Source organism: Quercus suber, unplaced genomic scaffold, assembly GCF_002906115.3.
Source record: "Quercus suber isolate HL8 unplaced genomic scaffold, Cork oak 2.0 scaffold_762, whole genome shotgun sequence".
NCBI lineage: Eukaryota > Viridiplantae > Streptophyta > Magnoliopsida > Fagales > Fagaceae > Quercus > Quercus suber.
In genome coordinates this window covers 5,594-13,549 of record NW_027070198.1, presented here as the reverse complement: position 1 = coordinate 13,549, position 7,956 = coordinate 5,594, and positions in this window count along the sequence as shown.

The window sequence follows — 7,956 nt, the reverse complement described above, 5'->3', positions numbered from 1 at the left end:
CCTAAAGATTAAAATATCAAACTGATATGCAACACCAATAAAAATATTTTAAAATTATATTTCTTTAGATCTTGACATAGAAAACGATATATTCAATATTAAAAAAATAATAATAATAATTGTGGGGGGAAAAAAGCCCAGAGCTACTTAATGGGCCCAGGACACCCTGTTAAGGACTATTATACTTCCGAGGAGCAATAGGTAGTTGGGACGGCCCATCTGAAGGCAGGAAGCCTAGAAGTAAAGGGGGAGTACCGTCCGAAGAGATCACTACTGGTCCGAGGACATCCTACTCCTCGGCCACAAATAGCCTTGATCAAACAAACGTGTGGAAGGTCCGAATAATCTTCATAACAATCCCAATGATAAAGATAAGATCTGGGTGGATACGGAGATGATCAGAACTAAAAAATATCTAAAGGAAAAGCTGCTACCACCGCATTTAATGCACTGCAATAGCTTTTCTGCCCGCATTTATGTGGAGAAGACTCCTGAATAGTGTAACCTCGGCTACCGCCACTCACAAAGAACTAAAGTGGACACATGACGTGACATGCACTTGAGTAGATACCCAGATGAAGAACAGGTGGACGATGAAGATGATAGGAAATGATGCTATATAAAGAAGAAGGGTCCCTGATAATAGAGGACAGAGGAGAGAGAGAAAAAGGAAGAGAAAAGTTTTACTGTAGCTCTGAATGTTGTAATCACTGTTCACTTAATAAAACATCTCTTCGAACATACATTCATGGAGTTGTTCAAGCATTAGTTCATGTTATCATCACTGCAAGTAACCTAGCCAACCATTGTTTACTTCATAACCAGCCTAGCTCTTTCGCCCACTCTCTACAAATTTATTGTCCTGGGTTCGTTGGGCTTTTGACCCATATCTTTTGGGTTTGGGCTACAAAAACCGACCCTGCAATTGGCGCCATCTGTGGGAAGAGCTTGTGTAGGGGTGAAGACAACAATAGGTGATAGCTGGACACGGTCAACAAGAAGCGGAGTCTAGGGCATCTCAGCACGTGGACCCTTTTCTTAACCTGGAGCGAAGATAAGACCGCGAGGGTAGCGTGCACACCGTGCCCCTTGGTCAGAGCCAATCGCATGGGGGGAGTCACATGTCCCATGCAGAGAAGAACCGAGATTTACAGCAGGAGGAGAGAGAGAAAAAGGAAGAGAAAAGCTTTACTGTAGTTCTGAATGTTGTAATCACTGTTCACTTAATAAAATATCTCTTCGGACATACATTCATGGAGTTGTTCAAGCATTAGTTCATGTTATCATCACTGCAAGTAACCTAGCCAACCATTGTTTACTTCATAACCAGCCTAACTCTTTCGCCCACTCTCTACAAATTTATTGTCCTGATTTCGTTGGGCCTTTGACCCATATCTTTTGGGCTTGGGCTACAAAAACCGACCCTACAATAATCTTTTTGAAAAAAATTTATTTTCAATAGTTCTCCCGTACATTGCACGGGTTAGCGACTAGTTGTATTTAAATTCCATTTCTTGGGGTGATATATATATATATATATTTTTTTTTTCCCCATTTTGTAGCAATAGTCGATCCCTTTGATAAAAGTATGCATTTGATGTTTCAATAATTGCAACTTGAGTGTACATTCAGATACTGAGGTTCTTCTGTGTGTGTGTGTGTGTGTGTTACTTCAAAGTGGAATGATCAATTCTTTAAAGATCATTCACAATATCTCTTTATCCTTTAGGTTTCTTCCATATCTCATTTCAAAATTCAAAATTTGATTGAAAACACATGAGCTTGTTCAGACCCCAAATTAAAAATTACGACTAAATTACTTTTACTTTAACTTAACAAAGTGTGGAACAAAAATAAATATGTGCAATAAACCGATTACACTATTTTAAGCCATATCCATCCACAATTAACAATAAAATGAAAGCTTAAATAAAGAGTAGGGAAGAGAGATGCAAATATAAGATAATAATACCAAGACGTGTTATCGAAGAGAAAGCCAAAGAACTAGGCGAAAAACCTCTCTGTGACCTTCCAAGTCGAAATCGATCCACTAGTAAATAAGTTGGAGTACATGAATAACAAAAGACCCTCCAAGCCTAGTCTACCTAATGTACTTGAACCCTCCAAACTCCCGTATCAACGAACTTCTCGGAGTCTTGTCTTCACTAGCTCTCTAGATCATGTAATACTGCCCTATTGCATCCACTAAGCCTCACCGGCTTCTTTTGACAAATCTCAAATGTTTCCCAAACTCCAAAACACTCTCTACACTTTGAATAGGTATGAGTTGTGTTTGGGTACAAATCTCCTCTAAATAAGTTGGAGTACATGAATAACAAAAGACCCTCCAAGCTTAGTCTACCGAATGTACTTAAGCGTCCAAACTCCTGCTATCAACGAACTTCTCGGAGTCTTGTCTTCACTAGCTCTCTAGATTCCGTAATATCGCCCTATTGCATCCACCAAGCCTCACTGACTTTTTTTGGCAAATCTCAAATGCTTCTTAAGCTCCTTAACACTCTCTACATTCTGAATAGGTGTGGGTTGTGTTTGGGTAAAAATTTCCTCTCAAGATATAGCAATGAGAGAAGGGAAAGAGAAGAGACTACAATGATTTCTTACTAAAGGATGAGTAGCTCTCTCTCTAAAAGATGAATGTGTTGTGTTGTAGAAACTTATTTAGAGTTTTCTCTCTAAATAGCCTACTATACTTTTGTAGTAATGAGGGTATATATAGTATGAGTGAAGGGTAAGAAAGTCACATTTAAAATCCTCTAGACAGAGAGTTTTGCGAATACCTTGTGAGATGATCTGCTTCGCGAAGTACTTGCGAAATACAGCTTGACTCTTCATCTTCTAACTGTACTTCTCACGTGTCCTTTTTGCAGGAACATTTCTCGCGAAACTTCTTGCGAGCTAGTTGCGAAACTGCACTAATTTTCATTGTATGCTTAATACTTCACCAACTTAATACTAAACCTAATACAATAAAATCTCACAAAATACAAGAAAATAATTTAATGCAATTACAATACTTTTTATTATGAAATAAAATCAACATAAAACATAATTATAAATCACAACTTTACAACCTTGTTGATATCATAATTTGTCTAAATTAATGAGAATTTCAAATGTCAAATTAAAGGTTTCATCAGTTATTTGGTCATGACATTAAAGACTTTTGAAATTAATCACACTTGTTGATATCCTTGTCCGGCTCCAAAATTAATGAGAATTTCAAATGTCAAATTAAAGTTTCATCAGTTATTTGGTCAGGACATTAAAGACTTTTGAATTCTCTTTATTTTAATGGTCCAAACGAAATCAGGCTTGAATTGATTGAATTGTTGTGAAAATGAGAAAGTTGCTGGTTTAAGGGTTCACCTCTAAAACTGAGCTTTGTTATTTAAATTGGCAATTGATTTCTTCAAAATGCATATTCTGATCGGATGTGTACGCTGAATAGAATACTTGGTGCGAATACATTTAAAGGATTAGCAGTACGAATCCAGAGTCACTTTAACCGTGCAATAAACAAATATCCTCAGATCCGATGTGATAAACGAATTTGTGTATTGGCAACCGAAATTAAAATACATCTGGTTAAACGAGTCTATAAATCTCAGTAGCTCGATTCCATGCAAAAATATTTATCCATTTGCATTTGTCATAGGACATTTTAGCCATAGTTCTGCTCATCAGTGTTATCCAGGTAGACCAAGTGGCTTATGCCTACTAGTTAGTATACGGCGTTTACGCTAATTTTATAATCCTTTTAAGCTAAGTGACATTTTTAACCCATAGCGTTTTCCGAACTCAGTTTAAACTCATTACGGATTTTACATGCCTAAAAACGTTATCTTGAACTCATTTTGCACTCATGCAGTCAATTTCTTCAATGACACTAACAATTTTTATTATTAAAAATTCAGAGATTCCCAACACCGAACACACAAACACAATAACCCAACACTTACCCTCTGTTTTTACAACACACACACACACACACTCTTTGTGGTTCTTGTCTATGAAGACTATGATAGCTTGCTCTACACATTTTTCATACACAAAGCCTCAAACACCGAGCACACAACATAAACCAGCACTTACTCTCTTTTTGCACATACACACTTGACCACGCGCCACCATTGCCTCAGTGTATTGGCTGACCCGAGACTACCTTCAGCCTCTGCACTCTTGTTTTGCTAAGTCACGCGCCGTCTAGTGCCATCATAGGTGGTAGATCAGAAGTGGGTTTTGAGGTTGAGAGTAAGAGAGTAGAAATTAGAGATTAGGTGTTGTTTTGGCTCGGATTTAAGGGAATGAGATGTGGAACCACCGTCTGTGGTGGTGATGAGATCAGAGATAGTGGAAGCTTGGGCTTCAGCCATGGAGCTTCAGAGGTTAAAGACAGAGCTCGGGTTTAGAGTGAGAGAGAGGGCTCGGTGAGATATTGTGGTGGCATTCGATGTTCAAAGTGGGAGCTTGAAGGGTCGGCCTGAAGGTCCGGTGGAGGCTCGGCCTGAGGGTTGTCAGTGATTAGGGGGCAGAGTCAAAGAGAGAGTCGGGTTTGGTGAGAGCTTGGTAAGGTTTGGTGAGGAGGAGCTCGCTGTCTGGGTGCGTGGTGCCAGTGAGCTAGGATTTCTGAGGTAGTGGTCGGTGAGAAATTCAAGAGTGAGTGGACGGTTCCATGCCAACGTCACCTCGAGGGAGCTGAAGCTTACAGGTGGTCTCTTGGACCAGGTTCAAGGCTTCAGCCCTTTTATTCTAATTGGGTGATAGCTCTTTTCACTAAAGTTAACACCCAATTTTTTTAAGGCTTGGCATTCGACCCAGGCCTCCACTTTAATTTTGAACCCACCTGCACATCAAACTTTCAGCCCACTTTGGTTTTAAACCTATATCTTGTTTTAGGCCAAAATGGCCCAATACCACTTATTTTTGAAATTTTTAGGAAAAAACACTGTTTCGGAAATAAATAGGAGACTACCACTTTTTCAAGAACTCGAGTTTTCAGAAACTCGAGTTCCTCTCAATTTTGCCACCGTAGCGCTGCTGAGTTGGAATTTGGGCGATTAAAAAAAATTATGTGGTAATCGAGCTTGGTAAACTCGAGTTCCATGCAACAAAAATACTCGAGTATACCAGGCTCGAGTACGTTTTATAAATAAAATGGAAAAAAAAAATTTACACAGTACTCGAGTTTACCAAACTAGAGTATTGTGTAAACTTTTTTTGTTTTGTTTTTTGTGTTTTTTTTTTTGGATAATCGACAAATAAACATAAAGATAAAAGTAAGTGGCTTTTTTTTATGTTTTTATTTATTTAAACAGAAGCATTGTAAAATATAGAGATTTTAATTTCAAAATATGAATTTAATTTCTACATTAATTAAAATTGTTCATTGTTTTCTCATAAAAATTATTCACTATTTTCTGTATAAACTATTTATACGATTTTGCATAAAATTATCTGTTTAGCATTATTTAAGAAATTGTTCACTCTCTTTTCAGCATAAATTATTTTCTGTTTACTGTTTAAAAAATTGTTCACTATTTTCTCATAAAACACCTAGTGAAATCGTGTTTTCTAAATTCAAACACCAAATCTGAATGCTTTTTCATGTTTGAATTTCACAATAATCGAATATATTTTTCTGCATTGATAAAATTTGTTTCTACATTAATAAAATTTGCTCTCTGCACATCATATTTACTGTATATTCAAATCTACTTACTGCATTCATAAAATCTGTTTTTGCATTAATTAAAACTGTTCACTGTTTTCTCATAGAAATTGTTCACTGTTTTCTGCATAAACTATTTCTAGCATTCTGCATAAAATTATTTTCTGTTCAGCATTATTTAAAAAATTGTTCACTCTCACGTATATTATTTTCTGTTCACTATTTAAAAATTGTTCGCTGTTTCTCATAAAACACCTAGTGAAATCGTGTTTTCTAAATTGAAACACCAAATCTGAATGTTTTTTCAGGTTTGAATTTCACAATATTCAGCCCACCTTTTAAATAAAAGGGTCCATGCATGTTTTCTTTTCTTTAATAAAATGCCATCTTTTCTTTATATGCTATAATGTATTTTTGTTACATTCTTTTAATCCCTTTTCATATTTACATATTCACATATTTTGCTATGTTTGCATTTTAATTCATTTCATCTTGTTTGCATCAAATTTGTTTTTTCCAATATTTGCATATTAATTCATAAATTCTCAAAATTATGTTTTAATACCAAAATTCCCAAAAATCATGTTTAATCCTAGAATTTCCAAAAATCATGTTTTTAATCCCAAAAATTTCCAAAATCATATTTTGACCCTAGTCTTCCTCAAAAATTTCTTTTTAACCAGAAGCTTTCAATATTCATATTTTGACCCGATTTTTTTCCATAAAATTACATCTTGACCCCAAGTCTTTCCAAAATTGCAATAAAACCCTCAATCATTTCAAAAATCACAAAGAGGCTCCTGAACCCTTTGGAAGTTGTTTGAAGGCATTCAAACAACTTCCAAAGTCTTTTAATTATCTTTAAATCCACACTTTTTGCTTACCTTCATTTAGAATAATTGATTTGCACCTTGTGTGATGTTTGCATGCCATGTCTAGGTTTACATGCTCACATGCTTGCTTCCATGCTTCTTACCTCATCTATGCTTAGATCTACATGATCACATACTTGATATCATATCCATGGTTATGTCTTACTTAAACCTACATGTTTGTATGCATGTTCTATGCTCCTATGCCTTCATATGCTTGTATGCTCGGATTTGTGATCTTCCATGCTTTTATGCTTACATCCACATGCTTAGACCTACATGCTTACATGCTTGTTTCCTTGCTTCTATGTTCTCTACATGTTTTATGCTATTTTCCATGTGCTTGTGCGCTCCATGCCATGTTTGTTGCCTAGACCTAGGTTATGTTGTCATGCCATGTGCTATTGTAGCTCTTGTGTCCTTTTGTCACATCTTCTTGTGTTTGGGCCTATCGGTTTAGACCTAATCTAGACTAGGGCTGTCCAACCCACCCGCCCACCCGCCCAACCCGCCCGTACCCGACCGGCGTTCACCCGATCCGACAGCTCCGGTGGTCGGCCGCGGGGTCCCGATCTCCAAAAACCCGACGACCGGCGGGTCGGTTTCGAGTCCCATCGTTCAAAACCCGTGAAACCCGACCCGCCCGAAAGACACCAAATTCTGGCGATTTTTCCAGCGATTCCGACGAGTTTTCAGCTTGATTTGGCAGATTTCGGCGACCAAAACAGGTAGATCCGGCATAGATACTGCAGATCCAGAGAATTCTCGCACGATTTGGGAGAAAAATAGTCGGATTTGATGAAATCTTCACACGGAACTTGGCCGGATCGGCGAGATCTCGCCGATTTTGGCTGTTTTTTGTGTTTTCCGTCGGGTTTCGGCCTCACCCGAAAACCGATGGCACCTGCCGGCGAACCGACCCGTGAAAACCGACCCTCTTAACGGGTCGGTGCGGGTTAAGAATCTGCAACCCGATCTTATACGGGTCGGTTTGCGGGTTGGGCACAGACCCGACCCGCCCGACCCGTGGACACCCCTAATCTAGACCCTATGGTCTTTGTCGTCATCCATACACCTTGGCCCATATCAAAGGTTTGGATCACTCCTATTTGCATGTCTATACTTTGTGTTTTCTATTCTATTATTTGTTGTTAGCCTCTCTAGTTTTAGGCTTTCTCGTGCTGACGCCCTCCACGGGCTTGATCTTGTTTAGTTACACCTGACACCCATGAGGCCTTATTCGAATGTAACCATTTAGGAGGCATCTCCGGATGCAAGGTTGCTCCTTGCGTGCCCTTCCCTTTTTCGCTCCGTGCAAATGATATGCTTGTTTGTGCCACACCCTCTGATTATGTGTATCTTTTACACGACTTGCTTATATGTTCATGCATAAAT